The 26,647-nt window shown below is 41.6% G+C and overlaps 3 long non-coding RNA genes across 4 annotated transcripts in view; 2 read left to right on the forward strand and 1 right to left on the reverse strand.

Annotated features, from left to right (window-relative positions):
* The window catches only part of LOC108581959, a 125,518-nt gene extending 101,202 nt beyond the window's left edge, over window positions 1-24,316 (reverse strand). For both annotated transcript variants that reach the window (XR_001894930.3, XR_001894929.3), the window contains exon 1: window positions 24,151-24,316. This is a non-coding gene — a long non-coding RNA (uncharacterized LOC108581959). The remainder of the gene's footprint in view (window positions 1-24,150) is intronic.
* On the forward strand, window positions 1,139-24,445 carry LOC110741221. Its single transcript, XR_002517072.2, has 4 exons — window positions 1,139-1,584; window positions 6,290-6,438; window positions 22,505-22,653; window positions 24,145-24,445. It is a non-coding gene; the product is annotated as an uncharacterized LOC110741221 (long non-coding RNA).
* On the forward strand, window positions 3,480-4,748 carry LOC116269747. Its single transcript, XR_004177491.1, has 3 exons — window positions 3,480-3,570; window positions 3,859-4,031; window positions 4,673-4,748. It is a non-coding gene; the product is annotated as an uncharacterized LOC116269747 (long non-coding RNA).
* Window positions 24,446-26,647: the final 2,202 nt, after the last annotated feature.

Raw genomic sequence — 26,647 nt, forward strand, 5'->3', positions numbered from 1 at the left:
ATGCATTTTGTATAGTACCTGTCAAGTTATTAGTGCAATAATAGATCATATATTCAGACATAAGTGGTTGCCATGGACCATGCTGGGAGCTGCGGCACAGGCATTCCTGGTGTAAAGGAACAGGTGCGGGACTAGGAGAATGCATGCCTGAGTTTCAGTCCTGGTTCTTCCCTTGACTAGTTGTTCAGACGTAGTCGAATCCCCTGACCTCCTTGAGCTTCAGTTTCCTCACCCAGAAAATGCGAGTGACAGGACACAGCCCAGGTTTATGATGAGGAACAAACAAAATCATGTTTCTCATTTGGTCCACTCCTTTTGGGCCTATTTTCTTTTCTTCATGGTACCAAACCAGGAGTGACTGAAGAAAAGGAGGGCAAATTGCACACACCTCAGTCTATTTCATCAGAGATTGTTAAACTGTATTTTTGGTGAGAGAAGAAGTTGAAGATGTGATTGATTCCTGGCAGAGATCCTGAAGAGGTGGTACACGTCCATTGTTCAGGGTAAATTGAGGTTAGCATGAAGAGATCATATTTGGGAATGAGATCAGTGTTTCAACTTTTAAAAAATTATTATTCCACTCCCTTTCTATCTGTGTGACCACAGGTGAGTTACTTAACTTCTCGGAATCTCAATTTTTTCATCTATAACACTGGCATAAATATACCTAACATGTAGAGTTGTCAGTTTAAAACATAAAGTAGGCAACATACACTGTCTAGACATATTGGGTGTTCATAAGTGGTAGTTATTCTAAATTGAAATCTTTACGTCAAGTCTTTCAAATCCTAACTATGGTAATGATTTTTTAGCACTACTTTATGAAATACAATAAAGTCCCAGCCAGCAGACTCAAGTGCCACTTCTTCATTATCCTCCTTTTCCCTTCAGACCCCTGCTTCTTGCCTCAAACATCACCTTATAATTCATCAAGTCACAAGATTTCACATAGTTCTTTGTGGTATCTCTGGAGCTTCTTCCTTTCAAACTAGTGTCTTTGTCCTTCACAGAGGCAAGAATCTATGGGATTAATCACTCTCCAGAACTAGTGTTCTATCAATAGAGGGATACTGAGTGCTACCATGTGCAAGTAAGTATTCTGCAAAGCCCCAGGGATAGGTAATCATGCAGTGCACAGTCTCTGAGCCTCTAGAGATACAGGCCTGTCCAATCCACAGTGGCAGTGACATAGGGCCAGGACTGTGATGGCACAAACCCAAAGTTCTGAGAGAACCAACACTACTGTTGGACAGTCAGAGATGACAACCCTTAGGCTGGGCCTCAGAGTTTGCCAGGTGGTCAATGGAGGGAAAAGACTCCAAGCAGAGGAATCATATGTGCAAAGGCACAGAGGCTTGGAAATTCTGAGAAGTTTGGGTCGGCTGGAAGGTGGTAGATTGGGAAAGTGGTAGGAGAAGAGATTGGAAAAGCAGTACAGGAAAAGTTGCTGAGGATATGAACTAGAGCAGTGGTGCTGAAGAGGGCAAAAAGATATAAAAGACATCTCTGAGTTTGCATCATCAGTTCTTGGCAACCAAAGACACTGGCAAAGGAATGAAGAGGAGCATCTAAGATGACTCTCAGGTATGTGACTTGGAGGTGTGTGGAGTGGGTGGTGGTTCCATTGGCTGAGATGGGGTCCTCACAGGAAAAACGGGGGGGGGTGTGCATTTTGAGCTATATCTAGTATCTGTTGAATTTCAGATGCATGTGAGTACCTTCCATGCCAGGTGGGTTCCCAGTCAAAATATGTCCAAAGTGTAACTCTGTTTGAGCTCTGTGGTCTGTGATGGTTGAAGCATATATCCTTCTCCCTAAGTGGCCATGTCCACTTAAGGCAGTTAGATCTGCGAAAGTGTCTGAACTGGGCAAAAGGCTTGAGCAATCATCTTCATTAGTGAGGTCACTGAAGTTATGAGGTAGAAAAGGCGCTTTTTTGTGCCCCAGATTGTAGCTACTAGAAGAGAGAGGAGCTTGTGAAAGGAGATTGATGAATTACAGCTACTGGGTTGATTCTTTTGACACAGCTCTTCCCCTCCCTACTTCATCTTTTCTATAGTGTTCACATCTCTCTTCTTTTCATCTCCTCCTGCTTCTCCTTTGCAGCTCCTGGTGAATGCTTGATGAATCCTGGCTTAGTGAATAGGCTAAACCCTCCACTTAGAAAACAAGCCCTAGCTTTTATCTTCCTCTGCGGGTTTGGGTTTGCCAGAATCAAAGTAACATTAGCACGATTTGTTTGGATTAGCATGAAGACTTCTAATCCGCTCCTTTGCAATATTCCATATTTTAATAACTTTAATAATTACTGCTTCCTTTTTCTAATTAAGAGCTTAGAGACAGAGACCTTGGAGAGGGACCAAAACAGTGGCGTTTGGTATGGTGGCAAATAGGAAGAAAAGTTTGCATAGCAGAATCAATATTCGGAGCTGGCTCTGAAGCACTTGGATTTTAATTCTATGAACATTTATTGTGCCCATGCTGTGAACAAGGGCTTGAATGCTGGAGATTACAGATATGCAGAAGGTTCCTCTGCAAACTTGCTTGTTTGGGATCCAATTAAGATGCCTCGGGTTGCATTCTGACAATAGCATAAATTCTATACCAATATTCTCCTGGTGATGTGGTCAGCAGGCCCTAGCATTTAGGGTAAAGTCCAGACCACCTTGACTTTATCTCACTGCTCTGACTTCAGAGATACGCACTGATGGCTAAGCAGAAGTTCCCACTGGGGAGTTGTCTTCAAACTACAGAAGCTGCATCCTAGCCTCTGCTCTAAGAACATCCATCACATTAGGATATGTTCTCTTCACCTGAAGCTAACCTAAAGGGCCCAGCAAACCCTCAGGACCCTCGCTGTAGCTTTTTCCATTGCCCAGCACTGCGTGGATGTGGAGTGAAGACCACATGAAGAAAGAACAGCACTCTGGCATGGGATGAACCCAGAGTCTCAAGAGGCAAAGTATCATTCTTGCTGGCAAAGCTGCCAGCCTGGAGCTCAGAGCAGGAGGCAGACTTTCTGCTCCTAATTGACAACCCAGCCAGTCTTTATATGGTGTGACTTTCTATTTGAAGCCCAGCTCAGGAATGAACTGTTCTGGGATCAATTCTGAATCTTCCACGTCACAGACCTAGAGTCACCATCCTCTTCCCTCTTGAAGCCTGTCTTCAAGAGCTGAAAAGCTTCTATTTTGAACTCTCACATGATGGATTGTGGATCCTCTTTTTGTGTCAATCATACTACACCTACTCTTTTAACAAAGTCTATATTTAGTGCCTTTCGAAGGAAGACCCACCAACGGATTTCCCTTCTATCTTTCTAAGGAATGCCAGTCTTGGATTCAGAGGTAGTTTTCTGCATCTTCTCACTGAAGAGAGAAAAATGCACAAATTCAGTCTCAGGTGGGCCACCCTTCTGGCAGAGACTCTAAACCCCAGAGATAAGTTTGGTGCCACCTCTGCCTCAGAGGAATCAGACAGACATGGGCAATACGCTTTTATAAGGCAGAACTGACTACATGCAAAATACAGGCTCAAAAAAGCCCACATTACTTCTGACATGGTGACGTGGTAAGTTGGGAACAGTTTAACAGAGGAGGTATTCCATCTGGGACCTTGAGGATAAGAAAGATTTAATGGATGAATATTAAGGGAAATGGCATTCTGGGGTCAGGGTGCAGAATAAGCCAGTCAGGGGAGCTTGAAAATGCAAGCTCTATTTAGGGAATAATGATGGGTCTGGTATTGATAGAGTAGGATTCATGCAGGGCTGAATGGGACATGAATCTGAAAATGTCTAATGACACCCAACCAGAAGGCCTTGAGTGCTGTGACAAGAATTGGTTCTCTATGCTGTAGGGGATGGAAAACCACCTGGGCAGGTTTACAAAGAGAGGAGTGGTCCAATCTTTCCTCAGCGAATGAGCTTCAGGAGAACCACTGCTTATCCATGTGAGGGATGAAGAAATAATCAGCAGGCCAGCAATTTGGAAGCTGTTGTTACCAGCCAGAAAATGAGAGACAAAACCAGGGTAAGGGCAGTAGGAAGCAAAAGGAGAGACGGTACAGAGTATTAGTCAGTTTCTGCAATTGACAAGTTGAGGTGTCATTGTCTGGGTAAATGTTTGCTCTGCCTCACTTGAGTATAAGTCCCTAGAAAGCAGAAACCATGTCTTACTCATCTTTGTGCCTTTGGTGCTTTACAGGATAACTGGCAGACTGGTGGCTGTCATTATAACAGAAATTCTAAAATAGTGATCTTAAGTGGGCTCCAAGGGGGCCTGAAAATCCTCCGAAAACTATACACATTATTTTGTGTGTCTGTATATTGGGCATCTTTCTCTTGGAGAGGGTCTATAACTTTGATCAAGTCCTCAAAAAAGCTCTGTGTCCCAAAAAATGGTTGGGAGCAACTGCTCTAGAAATTTGTTGTCTTCATAAATGTTTCTGACTCTAGGTTTCTGTTTTTATCCCTTCTCTAAGTACCAACATCCTACATAAAAAAAGGACAAGGTCAACAACATTAAATGGACATTTTGAGCATTATTCATTTTATTTGTAGTAAAAGCCCAACATATAAATTCAGCTGTGAGTCTAAGTTATGCTGAAACACTGAAAGATATTTTCCCTGTCCATAACTGACCTCATTCTCTGGTAACATGTCTCATTTCAGAACCTACTCTCTAATAGCTGATGCTTCTATGAGAATGTGAATCAATTTTAATTTGGACTTTAACTTCTGCAGCAAGTGCCTTTGAAGAAGCACCTTCCTAAGAATGCCAACTTGCACCTTTTACAACCTGATAATTGGGATAGAGGCTTGATTGCCACCCATTTCCTTTCTATGAGGATGTGGGGGTTAGCATTTCTGGGAAACTGACACCTTCGCCAAACATTAAGAGATATTATATTGTTCAAACTTAGCCTAAAGAAGGAACTTGTGCCACTTCTGCATGCCAAAGCAGTCTGGGGGATGTGGTTTGGATGCCAAACTATTGGATTTTCTATGATATCTCGATGGTTTAGGGGGACTACATAAGTGATTGTTGGCTGGGCGCGATGGCTCATGCCTGTAATCCCAGCACTTTGGGAGGCCAAGGCAGGTGGATCGCTAGAGGTCAGGAGTTCAAGACCAGCCTGGCTAACATGCCGAAACCCCGTCTCTACTGAAAATACAAAGATTAGCTGGGCGTGGTGGCAAGGGCCTGCAGTCCCAGCTACTTGGGAGGTTGAGGTGGGAGAATCACTTGAACCTGAGAGGCGGAGGTTGCAGTGAGCCAGGATTGTGCCACTGCATTCTAGCCTGGGTGACAGAGCAAGACTCTGTCTCAAAAAAAAAAAAGGGAGAGATTGTTTAAAAATGGGACCGCCCTGGAAAACCTGGAACATAGGTGCCCTGGAAGAAGAAAATACCTCCTGACCTCAAGAAAATGTGCAGTCTAGTTTGGTTGATAGTATGCACACACAAGAAAACAAAAAAAGAAACCTACTTGACAAAGGAACAAGGCAGTGAGTGTTCAGTGTAAAGTAAATTATTTAGATAAGGGGAAGGAAGGGTGAAGGAATTCGGAGAAAAAAAGCTGCCACTAGGCAGTAAAGCGCTCACAGAAAAATATGCATAAATAAGGGGCAAAGACAAGGAATTAGCATACTATGAACATCGTGCTCTCACATTTAACTTCATTCTTATGCCTCAAACATTTAGAGAGTACCTACTATGTGCCAGACACAACATCAGGTGATTTTACATATATTATCTGTTAATCCTCACAAATATATATGAGGTGGGGATTATTCTTCTGCTTTCATGAATGAGAACTGAAGCTCAGAAAGGGTAAATAACTTTCCCAGAACACACAGCTAGTAAATGGCTGAGCCAGAATGAAAACCCAGGTCTATCTCTCTCCCAAGACTACATTCTTTCTATACCACATAGTGTCCATAAAAAGCTACTAGGACAAAGTGGATGAACCTCAAAAACATCATGCTAAGAAGAAGCCAGGCACAAAAGGTCATGCATTGTATGATTCTATTTATATGAAATATCCAGAGTAGGTAAATCCATAGAGACAGAAAGCAGACCAGTGTTGGCCAGGGACCTGGGAGAGCAGGGAAAGGCAAATGACTGCTTAATGGGTACAGTTTCCTTTGAGGGTGATAAAAATGACTTGGAACTAGGCAGAGATGATGATTGCACAACTGCTGAATTACTAAATGCCACTGGATTGTACACTTTAAATGGTTAACTGCTAATTTTATGTTATGTAAATTTTACCTGTATTTTTAAAAGCTATTAGAAAAGAGAGTTTAAGGAGACAAAACCAGGGAAATGGAAGACACTCAGCATATTTGGGGAACAATGAGGAGACTGAGCCAAGTGGAGCAGCATGAAGAGCCAACATTTTCTTCTCAGCTCAGATGAAGAATGTGGGTAAAGGTGTGAGTAACTTTCCTTAGTTTATAGTGAGAGAATTCCCAGGCACAGACAACTGCCTTCCTTAATCACAGAAAGAGCTGCCCTAGCTGGTCCAAAATGCCTCTGGTTGCATTCTGGTGTTAGGAGGGGTGAACGCCACCTTTCCTGTGGGTCTCCTAGATTCAGAAGACACAGTCTTCTGCTTCAGCATTCCCAAGTGGTTCCTCGGATCTATGAAATGTGGTTATTTCTTGGTTGCTGAGGGGCAACTCTGAATCTCTGTAAACCTGAAATACGTGGAATCATCTCTTCACTAATGAGGGTGTGCAACCAGCCACCCTGCATCTTATCTCCAGTGGGCTGGCTTTGACCTTGGCACTGAGGGTGCAGCAACTCTCAGGAAGGGTCTCGGGAGCCACTTGAGATATTCCATTGTCTTTACTGCCTCTTATGTGAGACATAATAGGCACTAAAGCAACCCATGTGAATGGGAACTTCCCCAGGCCAAGGCACACCCCCAGGCAAGGGTCTGCCATCCAAGCTGCAGCGAGCCTGGCACAGACCTGCCTCAGAGCTTCACTTTCCTCCCAAGCTCTTGGGGAAATGTTTGCCTTCACTCCATGCACTCCTCTCGGATGTACACGCACCACTGACAGTGGCTTCTATTAACTCAGAGTTTCACTCTGCAAACAAACCTTTTCAAAGCCCTGCAGCCTTTCTGGCAGCAAGAAGGAGGCAGCAGATGTGAGTGGGCTCTACTGCTTTCCCTCCCTTCCCCAGTGCCTGGGATGTGGCTGTCCTGGTGGGCCTGTAGCTCAGTTTCCTCCATAGAATAGGCTCTGCTCCTGGAAGGTGTCCACTGAGTGGGTCTGGGATACAAGAACTAGCTTCTTCAGTTGCCCGCTCATGCCCATTATTGGGGTAATGGTAGTGTCCAGAAAGGGTGCTTCCTGCGGACCAGTTCAGAGTTTTGTATGGTGTCAACTATGATGCCGAAAGTCACATTCTGTGTAGGATCCAGTAAGAGTTCTACAGGGTGTCTTGTGCAGCGGTGCACATAGGATTCCATCCAGTGCCTAATGCATTACCCACTTAAGTGCTCTATGCAGTGACCACCCTCAGCCCAGTGAGTTATAAGGTACTGCTGCCTGGGCAATGACCAGTGAGATGACCTCAGCCATCCCAAACATACAATCTGGCCAAGAGTTCTATGCCAAGCTCAGCTCAATTCCCCACAGAGTGCTCCAAGCTAAATCCAGTATGAGGTCTGACACTGTGCTGAATATAATACCTAGTGCCCAATGAGTGCCCACTGGATGCCCTTCAAGGTGGCCAATGAATGGACTTCACACCCCAGTGAGTGACACACCTGGAAAGTTCTCTCCTGCCCAAACCCCCCTGGCTAGGGAGAAGTGGGACCACCCTCTGACGTCCTGATAAATCTGAACCTCACTGCCAGCCTCTCCACAGGCTCTTGGTGTTTTTAAAAAGCCACATAATATTATTTTATCTAAACAAGCAGCTTGCTCTAAACCTGAAGCCAACCAAGAAAACATAAAACTCCAATACTAACATAACAAAGTTTTGTTTCATTTTGAGATTCTTTTGTACATCTTTTAAAAGCAAGGTGCAGTACATGCTTATTATAACACAAAACATGACAAGCAAATAGTACAGGAATCTATTACATAGAAAGTGAAATTCCCTGTTTCCTTTCCTCTCCCTCCTATCTCCCATCAATCCGTCTTTCTAGAATTAGCTACCATTTATTTGGTTTGCATCCTTTTGGGTCTGCTCCATGCATTACTCAGTTATATTACATGCATTTAACTCTTTTTTATACATATTAGATGATACTGATGCATTCTTCTGAAACCTGCTTTTTTCATTTAATATAATATGATAATGTGGTCACCTCTCCATATCTATGCGTACGTATTTACTTCCTCATCTTTAATGCATATTATTCCATAGTACAAAGGTACTTCCAGTTTTTTAACCAGTCCTCTGTTGATGGCATTTAGACCATTTCCACTTTTTCACTGCCACAAACAACATTGCAATTACCATCTTTTATGTTTTGATAATACTGCAAAATCACCCTCTGAAAAGATTTTAACAGTTTACACTTCTTCATGATGAGCACAGTAGAAATCCTTCCCTTGCTTCTGGAAAGCCATTAATCGACTCCACTTTAAGAAATGCAGGAGGCAGAAGGTTGCCAATGCAAGCCACAGGTCCCTTCGGTCTATTTAGAGCGGAACTGCCTGTTCTCACTGGGTTTGGGTGGTCTCTTTGTCTTGCAATATGTAAGCTGGAGCCCTGTCCTTGGCATGCTCTCTCAGCTCAGGTGCCCCCAACCTCTCCCAGCTGCCAGGTGTGAGGACCTGCCCTCAGTACACAGGAGGCGGGCTCAGCTTACATGGTGATAAGGCCTCATTCACAGAGAACCAGGCTTCACTCACATGGGATCAGGCTCCACCCACATAGGACCAGGCTTCACCTCTACATGGGGACAGCCTCACCCACATGGGGACTGTGGGCTTCACCCACATGGGACCAGGCTTCACTCACATGGGACCAGGCTTCACCCACATGGGACCAGGCTTCACCCACATGGGATCAGGCCTCACTCACATGGGATCAGGCTTCATTCTCATGGGACAAGGCTTCACCCACATGGGACCAGGCTTCACTCACATGGGACCAGGCTTCACCCACATGGGACCAGGCTTCACCCACATGGAACCAGGCTTCATTCACATGGGACCAGGCTTCACCCACATGGAACCAGGCTTCATTCACATGGGGACCAGGCTTCACCCACATGGAACCAGGCTTCATTCACATGGGACCAGGCTTCACCCACATGGAACCAGGCTTCACCCACATGAGACCAGGCTTCACCCACATGGGATCAGGCTTCACCCACATGGAACCAGGCTTCACCCACATGGGATCAGGCCTCAGTTACATGGGAATCACTGTAGGATCAGGTTTCACCCACATGGGGTCAGGAGTGGCTCACATGGCGATCAGAGCTTGCAGTGTTTCTGCTTCTTATGCCCCATGACTATCTCGAGAGGTCCCTTGAGTGATGCAGGGATTCCTAAATGAGCACAGAGCCATTGGTCATCCCTAACTTCTAGAGAACACTCTGTCTATCTGATAGGCTCTAGGTCCCTGGCTTTCCCTTTAGTTCCCCACTTGGACTGGAGCCCAACTAACCAGGGCTCTGCCCTCTTCTCTTTGCTCCCTCCAGCTCAGCGCCAGCCTTGGCGTCAGCTCCCCCACTGACAATGATGGTGAGATTCTTGAGATTCATGCCACTCTCTCACTCCTCTACCTTCTGTGCTGGACTGGGTCAGAACTACCTTGTCCTCCAGAATTGGGGATTTGGACAACTGAGCACTGCTGCTTTTATTATAGCTGCCCAAGCATCTCTCTGCCAGCCTGTGCTTCCCACCTCCTGCAGTGCCAGGAACCAGGATGCCTCGTGGCTGGCCTCATCTCACATTGCATTCATTCATTCAACAAATCTTTATTATACGCCACTGTACACCACGCACATTTTCTACCAAACTGTAAACATCCTAAAATAACTACACACATATCAAGTTCTGTGTTTCTATTGTGATATGGATGGCAAGTTATTGAAATTTTATGAATTTGTTACTATAAACCAGATATAGTTCAGTCCTCTTTCTGGAATAAATGCACTTCTAGGCAGTTACCATTATGGCACTCTATCCCATCCCACTGATTGTATAATAAAAATCAACAAGTATTAAGTACTCTTCAAGTTTGGTCCAAGAGGCATACATGTGTTCATTTAAATCCCCATCAGAACAACCCTATAAGTACCATTGTTATCGCCATTTTATAGGTGATGATCTGAGGTTAAATGAGTCACCTGAGTTCACACAGACTGGAAGGAACAGAGCCAGGATCCAAATCCAGACATCTGACATCAGGGCCTACACTCCTTTTTTTTTTTTTTTTGAGATGGAGTCTCACTCTGTCGCCAGGCTGGAGTGCAGTGGTGCAATCTCAGCTCACTGCAACCTCTGCCTCCTGGGTTCAACCTCCTGCCTCAGCCTCCCGAGTAGCTGGGACTACAGGCACCCACCATTACGCCCTGCTAATTTTTGTATTTTTAGTAGAGACTGGGTTTCACCATGTTGGCCAGGATGATCTCGATCTCCTGACCTTGGGTGATCCACCTACCACGGCCTCCCAAAGTGCTGGGATTACAGGCATGAGCCACTGTGCCTGGCCTCCTACACTCTTAATTGCTATGGCATTCTGCACCTCCATCAGTTCTGTGGGCAGAAACCCAAAAAAACTCATCAGGGGCAGCTTTGGGAAAGCCTGAAAGATAAAGGCACAGAACCTAAAAGGAGAGCAACAGTTCTGAGCTGTGACCAGTGAGACGCCTTGGTGGGCTCAGTGATCTACAGATGGCGGGGTGGGGCGGGGCATTTTGTCTAGCATGTTCCAGTGTTGCAATGTGATAGATCCTCAGAGGACACTGCAGAGGCATTGAGATTTCAGCTTCATCTTGCTGCCAAGAGTCCTACTGATGAGGGGTGGCCATTCAGACTTACTATTCCTTCAACCCCAGTCATCTCTAAGCTTCTCTGCATGGGGGCTACTAAGAGCTCACTGTGACAGTGAAGGTCAAGGACTCTGGGGTCAAAGTGTCTGGACCTGTTCACCTCCTCACTGTACCACTTCATAGATGTGAGATAAGTTACTAAACATATCTGTGCCTCAATTTTCTCAGGTATAAAATGGGGAAAATAATAGTATCTTTCTCAGACAGTTGTTGTGAGGGTTTATCTAATGAAATGTGTATAAAGTACGGAAAATATCAAAAAATACTATTTTTATGACTTCCCAAAGGTCTGCCGACCACTCTGGAGCAGTTGAGGCAATGAACATAGAGCCATGACCACAGACTTGTCTTCTATAGGTGTTATAAGGCACATTCAGAACAGGGGAAGGTGGCAACAGAATGGCAATTTGATGGAAAATAACCATATTAGTTTTCTAGGGCTGCTATAACAAAGTCCAAAAACTGAGTGGTTTAAAAGAGGGGTCCCTGACTCCCAGGCCAGAGACTAGTACCACTCTAGGTTACATGCTCCTTATAAGAATCTAGGCTGGGCGTGGTGGCTCACACCTGTAATCTCAGCACTTTGGGAGGCCGAGGCAGGAGGATCACAAGGTCAGGAGATAGAGACCATCCTGGCCAACATGGTAAAACCCCATCTTTACTAAAAATACAAAAATTAGCTGGGCGTGGTGGCGCATGCCTGTAATCCCAGCTACTCGGGAGACTGAGGCAGGAGAATCTCTTGAACTCGGGAGGCGGAGGTTGCGGTGAGCAGAGATCACGCCACTGCACTCCAGCCTCAGCAACAGAGCAAGACTCTGTCTCAAAAAAAAATAAATAAATAAAAAATAAAAAGAATCTGATGCCTGATGATCTGTCCCTGTCTCCCATCACCCTTAGATGGAACCATATCGTTGCAGGAAAACAAGCTCAGGGCTCCCACTGATTCTACATTATGGTTTGTATAATAATATAAATAAAGTGCATAATAAATGTAATGTGCTTGAATCATCTTGAAACCATTCCCCTGCAACCCCTCAACCCTCATGAAAAAATTATCTTCCACAAAGTCAGTCCCTGGTGCCAAAGAGGTTGGGACTGCTGGTTTAAACAACAGAAATTCATTGTCCACAGTTTGGAGGCTGAAAGTCTAACGTTAGGGTATCAGTAGGTGAGTTCCTTCTCAGGGCTGTGGGGATCTGTTCTAGGCCTGTGTCCTTGGCATGGATGGTACCTTCTCCCTACGTCTCTCCACATTGTCTTCCCTTCACTCATGTCTCTGTGTCCAAATTTCTCCTTTTTATAAAAACACCAGTCATATTGGATTAGGCTCCACCAGAATGACCTAATTTTAACTTCATGACCTCTGTAAAGATTCTATCTCCAAATAAAGTCACTCTCCAAGTAGGGTACTGGGGGTGAGGATTTGAACACAGGAATTGTCAGGTGATGCAATTCACAACAGGTGATGGAATTGTCAGGTGATCAACTCACAACAATGACTAATGAAAAGTGTTACCATTCATTAAGCAGCTAACACATGCCAAGGGTATAACTATGACTGTTTTAGCACCCACAGCACATCTTCAGGTTATCTACTAAGAAAGTGGAGGTTCAGAGCATTTAAACGACTTTCGAAGATTATTATACAGCTAGCAACTGGCAGAGCCAGGATTTGGATCAGAACTGTCTTATCAAGCCCATGTTCTCTAAATGTCATTTAACAGTGTCCTTTTAGTTGGTTCCAACTAGCCAGTGACAGGATCGTTCCTGTGAAGGTGCCCATCTCTGGAGCTCCTCTGTTCACATGCAGATCCACTTGGACTCCAGAAAATCACTGACTCTCAAAGCAGGCAGGACCCTTTGATGTCATCCTTTCCACCCCCTACTTTACGGATGAGGAAACAGAGTCCCTAGGAGACTAGTTCCTTGCAGGAGGTCACATAGGAAGTGGGGAGGTTCTAAATCTGCTCTCTACCCAACACTGCCTCTGCTGGAAGAAATTTCGAACTTTGCTGGTGGATCTAATTTATTTGGCCAATGGTTTCACAGATTTAAGCCCTTCACACAAAATCGTGAGATTAATCATTATTAATCAAACACACTCTGACACCGTATGACATAGCCAAGGGGTAGGTCTGTTATGCAAGCATGCTGCAGCCTTAATTACTGAATGGCTCAATGATAGTCGGCCCCTCACATTTATCACAAGAAACATTCAACTTCTTAGATAACTCCTTTTCTATGCCAATGCTTTGAACAGTAAGAAATAAAGGAAACAGCAATCTGTCCTTGTCACAGGAATTGTTATCTAGAAAAGGAGGAACACATCAAATGTCCACATCCACTCTTCAGGATGCACATGCAGCATTGCTCCCTAATAGGATCCATCTTCTCTCAGTTACCAGCTCTGGGGCACAGCCACCTTGTTGAGTGTCTGGAGCAAATGTTCCCCGCCATGTGACAGACATATGGCATTCTGCTTTCTCTGTCCCAGAACAGAGACCAAGTTTCTCAGGATCATTAGGCAAATGTTAACAGAACTGAGACAGCAACAGGACCACACGACCACACGACCACAAGGCTTGCAGCATCCGGTGTGAATCCATGAAAAGACCAAGACCTCCTTGCTGATTCAGCTCTGCTTCTTAGAAACCGTACTGCCTGGGGTAGATTCTTTCAGCTTCTGGAACTCCATTTCCTCATCTTCACCATGGGGGAAAGGGTTGCCTACATCACAGGTTGTGAGGATTCAATAAGATGATGGCTAAGAAAGTACACAGCGCAGTAGCTGGTACAGAGTAGGGGCTTAAGTATTTTTTAATTAAAAATGTATGGCAAATAATTTTCTTCCCTCTAAAGCTGATCTGCAGTAATCTGTTCTTCCCTTATTCGTATGCAAATAAGGAAGGAAGGAGTTGTAAATATTATGGGACTAACTTGGCCCATCTATGTTCTAATGCTGCCACCTGCTGGACAGCCAACATCCCGCACAGGTATTTCAAGGGGATGCCCTGATACGAATGGGAGACAATCTCAGATACATCTAGGCAAATCCTTCCCTGATACACTCCCCCTGGCCTCCATCCTTCAGATCTAGACCTAGTGCACCCCTAACTTATCAGATCCTGGGGTTGACTCACAACCTAATTTCCTTGGCAGGAGGTATTTTTCAAACAGTGTGACGTCTGCCTAATAGATCACAGCTCCCAGCATTGGGAACATGAGGAGAGCTATGGGCTGTTGCCCTGGGAGTCTGAAACAAACATGTGGCCTGAGACATGTTTTGTTCAAACTACATCATGTTGGCCCACACTGTGTTTAATACAATTCAAATTACCCACCAGCACATAAATATCATATTTCACCTAAAAATGTGGATATTTTCAGCATGTTGTAAAATCTAAAGACAAAGCAACACACGATCTGCATTCCTTCATGACAGCAGTTAGTCAGAGCAAATGCTCCTTTCAGCCTGAGCATGGCCTCCCCAGTGTGACACACTCCCTACCACTCCCTTTCAGCTCTTTCACTTGACCTGCTTCACTTAGGCTACTCTGCCCTGGCCCTGGTGCCACAAAAATTGTTGTCTCCCTAAACCAAAGCACAAAGCGTTGCATAGACTAGGGTGGCTAAATAGAGTAGCATAAGTGAATAAAAGAATGATTTACATCTTCAAGTAATAATGTTAATAATTAGTAATTACCAAGCACTTACTTAGCTTGTGCCAGGCACAGAGGAAAGCACTTTGACTCTAACTTTTTGACCCCAAAGATATTTTCATTCCATGGTACATTTAAATCTCAGATTTCTGCTCTTCTCATTTGCTTTGTTCTCTGTGCCAGGAAATATAAAATCCCTAACTCATCCAAGTCTTAACAAATATTACTTGCAGAAAGAATCTGTTCAAAGTAAAACTAGCAATGGTAAAAGCTTCAAACGGTAAAATTTGTTATTGACCCCCCCCCCAAAAAAAAAGACAAAAAGAATCCCAATCCCATCTCTTAGGTAATATTGAAAATAGAAATTTTGAACTAAAATTTTTCATATAAAAGAATAGGATTTTTAATCCCAGCACTTTGGGAGGCCGAGGCAGGTGGGTCACTTGAGCCCAGGAGTTCGAGACTAGCCCGGGGAACATGAGGCAACCCTGTCTCTATTAAAAATACAAAAATTAGCCAGGTGTGGTAGTGCACACCTGTAGTACCAGCTATTTGGGAGGCTGAGGCAGGAGAATCGCTTGAGCCCAGGAGGTGGAGGTTGCAGTGAGCCAAGATCATACCACTGCATTCTAGCCTGGGCAACAGAGCAAGACTACGTCTAAAAAAAATAAAATTTTCTTTACAAAATTTTATCTGTCAATTCTACCCAGGAGAACTGTACTTGCTAATAATAATGGCCAAGAAGAAAACTTACAATAGTAAAAGTAATAATTAAACATGATAAGAAAAAATGCTAAGTACTGAGCCTTAAGAAAATGTATATGGAAAAAATTGACCTCAGTAGAAACAACTTCAGTAGAATAAAACTTTAAATTGGGAAAAATAAGAAATCACTTAAACATGTTGTATAGAAAATTGTTCAATAAGTCATATTGGGTCTATAATTCTTCCCTTCCCCCCTATATCACAGAAAATCCATGTCAATAGCCTAGAATGTATCCTTCCATATATTTCTCCATATTTATATAATCTCTCATACTCATATTCATATTGAGGGAAACTTCTCATTGATTGTCTCACAAAAATCTACTCATACTCTGCACATTTCCTGATATCTTGTTTTTCTCACTGAATCTCATAGAAATCTCTTTCAATGAGACAGGGTTTATGTATAGAAAAGAAAGTCTATGAAAGGGATTGCTAGGTGGAAGGAAAGATACATTTTGTTTTTAAAAGAAGTTGTCAGATTACTTTCCAAAAGGACTGAAAGAATTTACATTTCCTTGGGCAAAATTATGCAAGGATCTTTTCCCTACATCTCACCAGCAGGCGGCATGACGGCTGCTTCCCACTAGTCTGACAGGTTAATAATCTCTGTATTATTTTACTATGCGTTCTCTAACTTCTAATAAATTTGAGCAATGTTTCCTATGTTTGTTGACAACTGAATTTGTTTTTCCACAAAGTGCCTATTTATAATACTTGGCTATTTTTTATTGGGATATTTGTCTTTTGCTTGCCATTTGTAAGAGTTCATGGTATATTTTCTTTTTTTTATTATTGTTATACTTTAAGTAATAGGTTACACGTACACAACCTGCAGGTTTGTTACATATGTATACTTATGCCATGTTGGTGTGCTGAACCCATTAACTTGTCATTTACATTACCTATATCTCCTAATGCTATCCCTCCCCCCTCCTCTCTCTCCACAATAGGCCCTGGTGTGTGATGTTCCCCTTCCTGTGTCCAAGTGATCTCATTGTTCAATTCCCACCTATGAGTGAGAACATACAGTGTTTGGTTTTCTGTTCTTGCAATAGTTTGCTCAGAATGACGGTTTCGAGCTGCATCCATGTCCCTACAAAGGACATGAACTCATCCTTTTTTACGGCTGCATAGTATTCCATGGTGTATAGGTGCCACATTTTCTTAATTCAGTCTGTCACTGATGGACATTTGGGTTGATTCCAAGTCTTTGCTATTGTGAATAGTGCCGCAATGAACATACATGTGCATGTGTCTTTATAGCAGCATGATTTGTAATCCTTTGGGTATATACCCAGTAATGGGATGGCTGGGTCATATGGTATTTCTGCTTCTAGATCCTTGAGGAATCGCCACACTGTTTTCCACAATGGTTGAACTAGTTTACAGTCCCACCAACAGTGTAAAAGTGTTCCTATTTCTCCACATCCTCTCCAGCACCTGTTGTTTCCTGATTTTTTAATGATTGCCATTCTAACTGGTGTGAGATGGTATCTCATTGCGGTTTTGATTTGCATTTCTCTGATGGCCAGTGATGATGAGCATTTTTTCATGTGTCTGCTGGCTGTATGAATGTCTTCTTTTGAGAAGTGTCTGTTCATATCCTTTGCCCACGTTTTGATGGGGTTGTTTGTTTTTCTCCTGTAAATTTGATTGAGTTCTTTGTAGGTTCTGGATATTAGCCCTTTGTCAGATGAGTAGATTGCAAAAATTTTCTCCCATTCTGTAGGTTCCCTGTTCACTCTGATGGTAGTTTCTTTTGCTGTGCAGAAGCTCTTTAGTTTAATTAGATCCCATTTGTCAATTTTGGCTTTTGTTGCCGTTGCTTTTGGTGTTTTAGACATGAAGTCCTTGCCCATGCCTATGTTCTGAATGGTATTATCTAGGTTTTCTTCTATGGTTTTTACAGTTTTAGGTCTAACATTTAAGTTGCCAATCCATCTTGAATTAATTTTCGTATAAGGTGTAAGGAAAGGATCCAGTTTCAGCTTTCTCCTTATGGCTAGCCAATTTTCCCAGCACCATTTATTAAATAGGGAATCCTTTCCCCATTTCTTGTTTTTGTCAGGTTTGTCAAAGATCATATGGCTGTAGATGTGTGGTATTATTTCTGAGGGCTCTGTTCTGTTCCATTGGTCTACATCTCTGTTTTGGTACCAGTACCATGCTGTTTTGGTTACTGTAGCCTTGTAGTATAGTTTGAAGTCAGGTAGCGTGATGCCTCCAGCTTTGTTCTTTTGACTTAGGATTGTCTTGGCAATGCAGGGTCTTTTTTGGTTCCTTAAAGCAGTTTTTTCCAATTCTGTGAAGAAAGTCATTGGTAGCTTAATGGGGATGGCATTGAATCTATAAATTACCTTGGGCAGTTTGGCCATTTTCATAATATTGATTCTTCCTATCCACAAGCATGGTATGTTCTTTCATTTGTTTGTGTCCTCTTTGATTTCACTGAGCAGTGGTTTGTAGTTCTCCTTGAAGAGGTCCTTTACATCCCTTGTAAGTTGAATTCCTAGGTATTTTATTCTCTTTGAAGCTATTGTGAATGGGAGTTCATTCATGATTTGGCTCTCTGTTTGTCTGCTCCTGGTGTATAAGAACACTTGTGATTTTTGCACATTGATTTTGTATGCTGAGACTTTGCTGAAGATGCCTATCAGCTTAAGGAGATTTTGGGCTAAGATGATGGGGTTTTCTAAATATACAATCATGTCATCTGCACACAGGGAAAAATTGACTTGTTTTCCTAATGGAATACCCTTTATTTCTTTCTCTTGCCTGATTGCCCTAGCCAGAACTTCCAACACTGTGTTGAATAGGAGTGGTGAGAGAGAGCATCCCTGTCTTGTGCCAGTTTTCAAAGGAAACACTTCCAGTTTTTGCCCATTCAGTGCGATACTGGCTGTGGGTTTCTCATAAATACCTCTTATTATTTTGAGATATGTTCCATCAATACCGAACTTATTGAGAGTTTTTAGCATGAAGGGCTGTTGAATTTTGTCAAAGGCTTTTTCTGCATCTATTGAGATAATCACGTGGTTTTTGTCTTTGGTTCTGTTTATATGCTGGATTACGTTTATTGATTTGCGTATGTTGAACCAGCCTTGCATCCCAGGGATGAAGCCCACTTGATCATGGTGGATAAGCTTTTTGATGTGCTGCTGGATTTGGTTTGCCAGTATTTTATTGAGGATTTTTGCATCGATGTTCATAAGGGATATTGGTCTAAAATTCTCTTTTATTGTTGTGTCTCTGCCAGGCTGTGTGATTTTGTACATGTCACTTAACCACTCAGCCTCAATTTCTCAAATGTTAAACTGGGAAAAGCAAAAAGTATCAACCTCATATAACTGCTGTGAAAATTAAGAAAGGCAGGCAGGATATTTCAGTGTAAATGCTCAGTAAGTGTTGGCTAGGATGGTATTAACAACAAATAGTTCCAGGACTGCAGTCACTGCCAGCAAAATTGCAAGAGCCCCAGTCCTCTATCCCTTCTGTTTGTTCAGGAGGTACCCAAGGAGGCAGATTTAAGTCTCACTGTTTCCCCAAGGAAACACTCCCTAGCTTGAGTCACGCACAGCCCAAAGACCCCCGCCTGGCTTAGGCTGATGCCACCAAAGCATGGAGCCCTCCATTCTGCAGGGGCGTGGATTATATCAGACACCACCTGGCTGTCTGCAGCATCTAGAATGCAGCCCCAGCACAGCAAGCAGGGCCTGGCGTGGGACCCTCCAGGCCAGGTGTGGGATATAATCTCCTAGTGTGCCATTTGCTAAGACCCTTGGTAAAGTGCAGTATTAGGGTGGGAGTTACCTGATTTTCCAAGTGTTGTGTGTCTCAGTTTCCCTTGGCTAGGAAAAGCAATTCCCTTCCCCCTTGCGCTTCCCAGGTGAGGCGATGCTTCACCCTGCTTCAGCTCTCGCTGGTCGGGCTGCACCCACTGACCAGCACCAACTGTCCAACACGCCCCAGTGAAATGAACCCGGTACCTCAGTTGAAAATGCAGAAATCACTGGTCTTCTGTGCTGCTCACGCTGGGAGCTGGAGGCTGGAGCTGTTCCTATTCAGCCATCTTGGGAGCCCCCCGGATATATTTTCATTACACATATTCTACCTGTCACCTGAAGTATAGTTATTCTTTTCAAATCACTTGTTTGTCTATTGTCTGCCTATGATATCTTTGCAATACAGGGGTGTGAATTTTTATATGATTAAATGTGATTAACCTCTTTTTAAAAGAGTTTTCCCCCATCATCTTGCATTCTTAGAAAATCTAGGAAAGTAGTCCCCCAGATTATCCTGCAAGATATTATTGGTTAATATTTTGTATTTAGTTTATATGTCTCTATTTAACCTATTTTTAATATGCATAACATATGAGTCCAAATTTTTCTTCCAAGTAGACAGCCAGTTGTGCCAGTATCATTTCTTATAGAAACATCCTTTCCCACTGAACTTAATACCAAGATGCTTATATATTCCCGAGTCTATTTCCAGAGTCTTTATTTTCTTCTACTGATCTAGTTACTTGTTCCTATGCCAATACAATATTTAATTTATTAGTATGCTCTGAAACCTTGTAAACTCTCTCTAGTCTTTTTATCATATTTTGAGGGGCCATCTGTGGGCATTTGTTCTTCTATATAAATTTTAAGATCATTTTATCAAATCCCCCCATACCAAAGCCACTGGGATCCTAATAAGAACTACATAAAACATATATATATATATATATATAAATTTTGGAAGATTGACAATTTTTAATAATGCCTTCCTATCCAAAATATAATGTTTCTATTGTTTATATCCTGTTTAATGTCCTTCTATAAGACATATAACTTCTAATGAATTATCTGCTTCATGTAAGTCCTATGTCTTCCTTGTTAAATTTCTGTTCTATAATTTAGTTGTTACCAATTGAATACTTGTTAACATTTCCATTTGTAGTTTTTTAAATAATAGATAAAATTAGTGATTTTTATATATTTATCCTGCATCTATACACCTAGCTAATTTTTTTTTTTACTTCTAGGAGGTTTTTACTATAGTGTCCTGGATTTTCTATATATATAACCACATGGTCAGGAAAAAACGATTATTTTTCTCCTCTTTATATCAGGATTTTGACCAGTTGGATTATTTATTTATTATATTTGCAAGGACCTCCAAGGTAATGTTAACTAATAACAGCAAGAGCAGGCCTTCCTGTCAAGTTCTTGGTTTAATTTGATTTTACCATTTCACCATTTAGGATATTTGCTATTAATTTTTGGTAAATAATACTTGTTTTATTGAGAGTTTTTATTATGAATAATTGCTATATTTAAGCAAATATCTTTTTAAATTTATATGCTGACTTTTCTCCTTTAACCTGTTAACCTTGTTGATTAATAAATTATGCTGGTCAAGGCCAGGTGCAGTGGTTCACACCTGTCATTCCAGCATTTTGGGAGGCTGAGGTGGGCGGATGACTTGAGGCCAGGAGTTCGAAACCAACCTGGACAACATGGTGAAACCCTGTCCCTGCTAAAAATACAAAAATTAGCCAGCCGTGGTGGCACGTGCCTGTAATTCCAGCTACTTGGGAGGCTGAGACACAAAAAAGCCTTGAACCTGGAAGGCCAAGGTGGCAGTGGGCTGAGATGATGCCACTGCACTCCAGCCGGGCAATACAGAGAGACTCTGTCTCAAAAACTAAATAAATAAATAAATAAAGTTGGTCAATTTCCTAATATGAAACTATATTTGCATTCTTGAAGTAAACTATTCTTGTTTTAATACTTATTAGATACATTACTAGGATCTACTTGGTAACATTTAACTCAGAAATTTTACATTTATAATAATATGTGATCACTGTCTATGATCCAGATAGTGCATAAAACATTTGAATTACCTGTTCTTTAAAAATGAGATGAAATTCACTTGTATATCTGTCTGGTCCTGTTGTTTTCTTCAATCACAGCTTTGTAATGACTTTTCTAACATTCTGTGTGGTAATTAGTAGTCACATTTTTCACTTCAGCTTACTCCTTCTGGAGATGTATTTTTTGCTGCGAAATCAACTATTGTATCTGTTTTCAAATGTATAGCCATAACTATGCATGTAATACTCCTTACAATTATTTTAATCTCTATCATTTCTAATTTTACAGTTTGCTTTTTTTTCTTTAATCATAGAACCAGTGTTGAAGTCTAGTCTTTCTGCTTCTAGCCCTCACACCACTTCCTCACACCACTGCTCCATACCACAACCCTGGAGGCTAATTAAGCCTGGATCAAAATAATTTTGACTGATTTGATGTAAAAGACTTAGTCAATTGAAGAAATCAGATTTTTACAAAGTTCAAATTATTCTCATTTTTACTTAAAAAAAAAAAGCTGTCTTGGCATAAGTAGAATCAGCAATAAGACATATCCATGCTTGGCAAAATCTTGGGAAATCTGAGTTTTTATTTAACAAGAAGATTCATTGTTTTCTTGATCCTAAAACTGGTTTTTGCCCAGCACCAATCATTTCCATGGAGGAAACAAAATCTATCTGAATCTGAATGTTATTTAATTCTTGAAAATGGTATTCAAACTAACATGAGATTTTATTCAGTTTAATAAAATACTACCTAATTAGGAAGAAGCTTTACTACTATCTCTAGGGATATATTAATATCATTAAGAAGAACATATGCTTGAAAATTGTATGTACATTTATAATTTTGTTCCCTTCTGAATATAAAAGAGTATTTAATCAAGATTATTACTATCTTTAAAGCTTTTTCTCAAGGGAAATGGTCTTCATTCTAAGCTATGTATCTTCTATGGAAAAAAAAAATTCGTTAAAAAAAACCCTGAAATTCTACAAGTACATATCCTCTGGTTGTACCTTAAGGAGAACTCCCTTCCTCCCTCCCTCATTATATTTCTATTGTACAATATCAACCAGGGTTGCTTGCATGTGCTTGCTTGCTTGCTCTGTGACGATTTTTAACAATTTTTTAATGAGCAAAGTGGAGAGATAAACCAATTCTTCATATAATTTATACCAAGAAAAAAAAGAAGAAGAAGACAAAAGAATACAGAGCCTAATAGGAGAGTGCAGAAGAGTCCACCTGCTGCAATCCAGACAAGGATACAGATGACTGCTCATCTATCCATTTTGCTTTGTCCTCAGTCTGAATGTCTTCTCTTTCCCTATGGTGAGTGTATTTCCATTTGTCCCATGCTCTTCTATTTCCCTTCTATTTCAGGGTTCCACTTTCTTACTTCCCTTGCCCTGTGTATAATCTGGCCTCTGCTGATACTGTCCTCCCAAAGACCACCTTCCCTGTTATGGAGAGAACTGTGTCACAGTTGCAAAAACATTATATCTGTCTTAACTAATTACATAATTATTATATAATTACTATAGAACCTGCATTGAATGCTAGTCTTTTCTGCCTCCAGCCCTAGTCCTCATGCCACTGCTCCTATATCACACCCCTGGAGGCTAATTAAGCCTGAATCTATAAATGGAAATCATTTTGACTGATTTGATTTAAAAGACTTAAGTCCTGGAACTTAAAATTAATTTTTTAAAAAAAGGCAAAATGACAGGGGGACTCATATGATATCAATCTTCAGTCTCTTCTAAGTACATTCAAAAGCACTCCAGAAGCATCAGTACACACATATCACAATATTCTTCATTCATTGTTGAGTCCAATTGTTGTTGAATATTTTGTTTTTCCCAAATAGCTATCTTTGAGGAATTTACAACCTAGTAGCCACAAACTACAAATTTCCCTAGTTATAAATCATTTTGGTTATTGGATTTTTAATAATGTCATACCAAGCAGGTACAAAAGAAAGTTTTATGTAAATTATGAAACATAACAATGAAATAAATATCCTATGAATCTACCACCTAACCTAAGAACTAGAATATTCCCAATGTCCATGAATTAACCTGCAAGCTCCTTTATTATCCCCTTATCTGCCTCTTTCCACATCCCCACCAGAACTAATCAACCTCCTGAAATTTTGTGTTTCTCTTTCCTTTGCTTTTCTTATAGTGTTATTCCATATACATGCATTCCTAAACACTAAATTAATCTTTGCTTTTTTCAAACTTTTTTTAAATGGCATTGTGCTGTATGGAGTCTTTTGTGATCTGCTTTTCTTCATCAGTATTAAGTTTTAAGATTTGTTCATGCTGTAGCTGTGTTGCTGTGATTTGTTCATCTTCACTATTGTATAATATTTCATTTTATTTATCTAGTTTCATGATGATGGACATTTGGGATGTTGCCATTATTTTTATATTACAAATAGCACTGCTAGGAACATTTTTGCACATATGTGGTGTTTATAAACAAAAGTTTCTCTAGGATATACCTAGAAAGAGAAATGCTGGGTCCTGGAGTATATTCATTTCCAAAATGGCTGTATCAATTTATAGTTCCCTCAGCAAGGTATAGTTTTCCATTGATCTATATTCACTCCAATAGTTAATATCAGCAGATTTATCTTTTAAATTTTGTGGATTTAGTGAATGTGTAATGTTATATCATTGCTATTTTAATTTGCATTTCCTTGATTATCAATAAAATTTAGCACATTGTCCGGAGCCGCGTGGCCCGGCCATAGCGATAATAACTGACGACTGATGCCTGAGCTCTGTACATTTCCACTTTATGCCTCCTCCCTAGATTTACTTTCTTCCCTGTTCTGCTGTCTCATACGCCAGTACAAAATGGCGCTCTTCCGGGTTCTTCACCACCCATCTTCCCGCGCCCGGGAAGATGATCAACTTACAGCGCAGGCGCCATCCCGCGCCCGGGAAAATTACCAGCCGAGGGCGCAGGCGCAACATGACGTCCGACCGAAGAAACCGAAACCTACCTGGCCACGCCCACCGCAGGGCCACCATCATCGCCCTGGCCCAACCTCCGCCCCTGCTGGTCTATATAAGGCATTACGCTGCCACCAATAAACGAGACTTGATCAGGATACTGTCTTGTCTCCATTTCTTGTGTCTTTTGTCCCCCCAAGTTCCCACTCCCTCTTCTAGGGTCCACATTGACGATCCCGCGGGACGGGACAGCACATTATCATAAAAAATAAAAAGACTCAGTCAATTGAAGAAATCAGATTTTTACAAAAATCTGTGTATAATCTGACCACAGATCTGTGTATAATCTGACCCTAGGTATAATTTGACCACAGATTATAATCTGTGTATAATCTGATCTGCAAAGATGCCAGCAAACCACCAGAAGCCTGGTCTGCAAAGATGCCAGCAAACCACCAGAAGCGAGATGAGGGGCATGGAACAGATCCTTCCCACCCAGTTCTTGAAATTATCACCTAATGCTGCAAAACTATAGTGCATTGATCCTCTTCTGCTGTTTCTTCTTATCTTCTCTGACTTCTTTTCCTCCACCCCCCAAAAATGTCAGAGTCCTCAATTTTCTATCTAAAATCATGTTCTATCTAAAATTATAATAATAATATAATTATTATATAATTAGTTAAGACAAGGTCACACTGGAGCAGGGCAGGCTCCTATTCCAATATGATCAGTATCTTTATAAAGAGGGGAAATTTGAACAAAGATATCCACACAGGGAAAATGCCATGTGAACATGAAGACAGAGATTGAGAGGATGCATCTATAAGCCAAAGATGCCGGCAAACCACCAGAAGCGAGGTGAGGGGCATGGAACAGATCCTTCCCTCACAGCCCTCACAAGGAACCAACCTTGGGATACCTTGAGCTCAGACTTCCAGCCTTCAGAACTGGAAGACAATAAATTTCTGCTGTTTAACCTGTCTCATTTGTGGTACTTTGTTACAGCAGCCCTAGCAAACTAATATATTCCCATTCCAAATTTGACAGTATTTACTCTATATTCATCCACATTAACTTCTCACCTCAATTGATAACAGTGGCTACCAAGTCCTTGAAATTCTCGCCTAATGCTGCAAAGCTATAGTTCATTGATCATCTTCCACTATTTCTATCTTCTCTGACTTCTTTTCCTCCAGCCCCCAAAAATGTCAGTGCCCTCAATTTTGTATCATTGTACTACTAATCATTTTCATTGTACTATTATCTACTATTAATCATTGTTATTATTAGGGGTAATAATTTTTAAAATGGTAGCTTTTATCAAGCAGTCATATGCTGGGCAACCATCTAAATATTTTGCATATGTCATCTGATTTAATCCTCATAATCCCTTCCAAAGAAAAGGCTATATTCTATTCCATCTTATAGATGAGAAAACTGAGGCTTAAAGAGGTTAAGTAACTTGCCCAAGGTCACACAAAGACTATGTGGCAGAGCTAGGATTCAAACTCAGGTCTGTCTGACTCTGAGAACAAAGCTACTTTCACATTGTCTCTCAATTTTTTCTGCACAGATAAGAGATCTCCCCACCTCCTCTGAAATCTTACCAAATTCCATTCGTTTGTCTTTTTCTCAGTGGAACTGATCTCATATTCTATATCTCCAAGTCATTTCCCTTCTGTACTCCAGGCCTGAATTTCTACCTGAACATTCTACAGACATCTCAAACTCCTCTTGACCAAAATGGAACACCTCCCATTTCCTTTCACACATGCTTTGCCTCTGTACCTGCTATGGGTTTCACAATCTTCCCAGCCATCAGTGTTTGGAAATGTCATGGCATTTTTTAAATTCATCTCTGTCCATTGCCCCTTCTTACAATCAGTTGCCAAGTCATGTTCACGATGAAACACTTATTTAGGTTGCCCTCTCCTCTCCATTCCACCTGCCTGAACTATCCTAATAGTCGCCTACTGTCTCTCCACATTGCATCCTTCCTTTCTCCCATCCATCCTATGTCCTATCACTGAATTCTCCTAAAACACTCATCAGCTTATGCTCATTGCCTAAGAAATCAAATCCAAACTCCTTGCACAGATGGAGGACCTAGTTGGATGTAGCCTCCATCTATCTTCCATGCACCAAACAAAACTTCTGGCAGTTTCACACACACCCAGGTTTTCCTGCCATGGTTCCATCTGGGATGCCCTCTGCAACTCAAATTCTTTAATTTTAGTTCAAATGCTCCCTGCTATAAAATTTTACTGTTAGATATGTCTCCCTCTTCTGAACGCACTTTACGTTTTACTTCTACTTGAATCATTATCACTTTCCTCTCTCTAATTCAATTATTTATCTAT

Source organism: Papio anubis, chromosome 12 (assembly GCF_008728515.1).
Source record: "Papio anubis isolate 15944 chromosome 12, Panubis1.0, whole genome shotgun sequence".
NCBI classification, from domain to species: domain Eukaryota; kingdom Metazoa; phylum Chordata; class Mammalia; order Primates; family Cercopithecidae; genus Papio; species Papio anubis.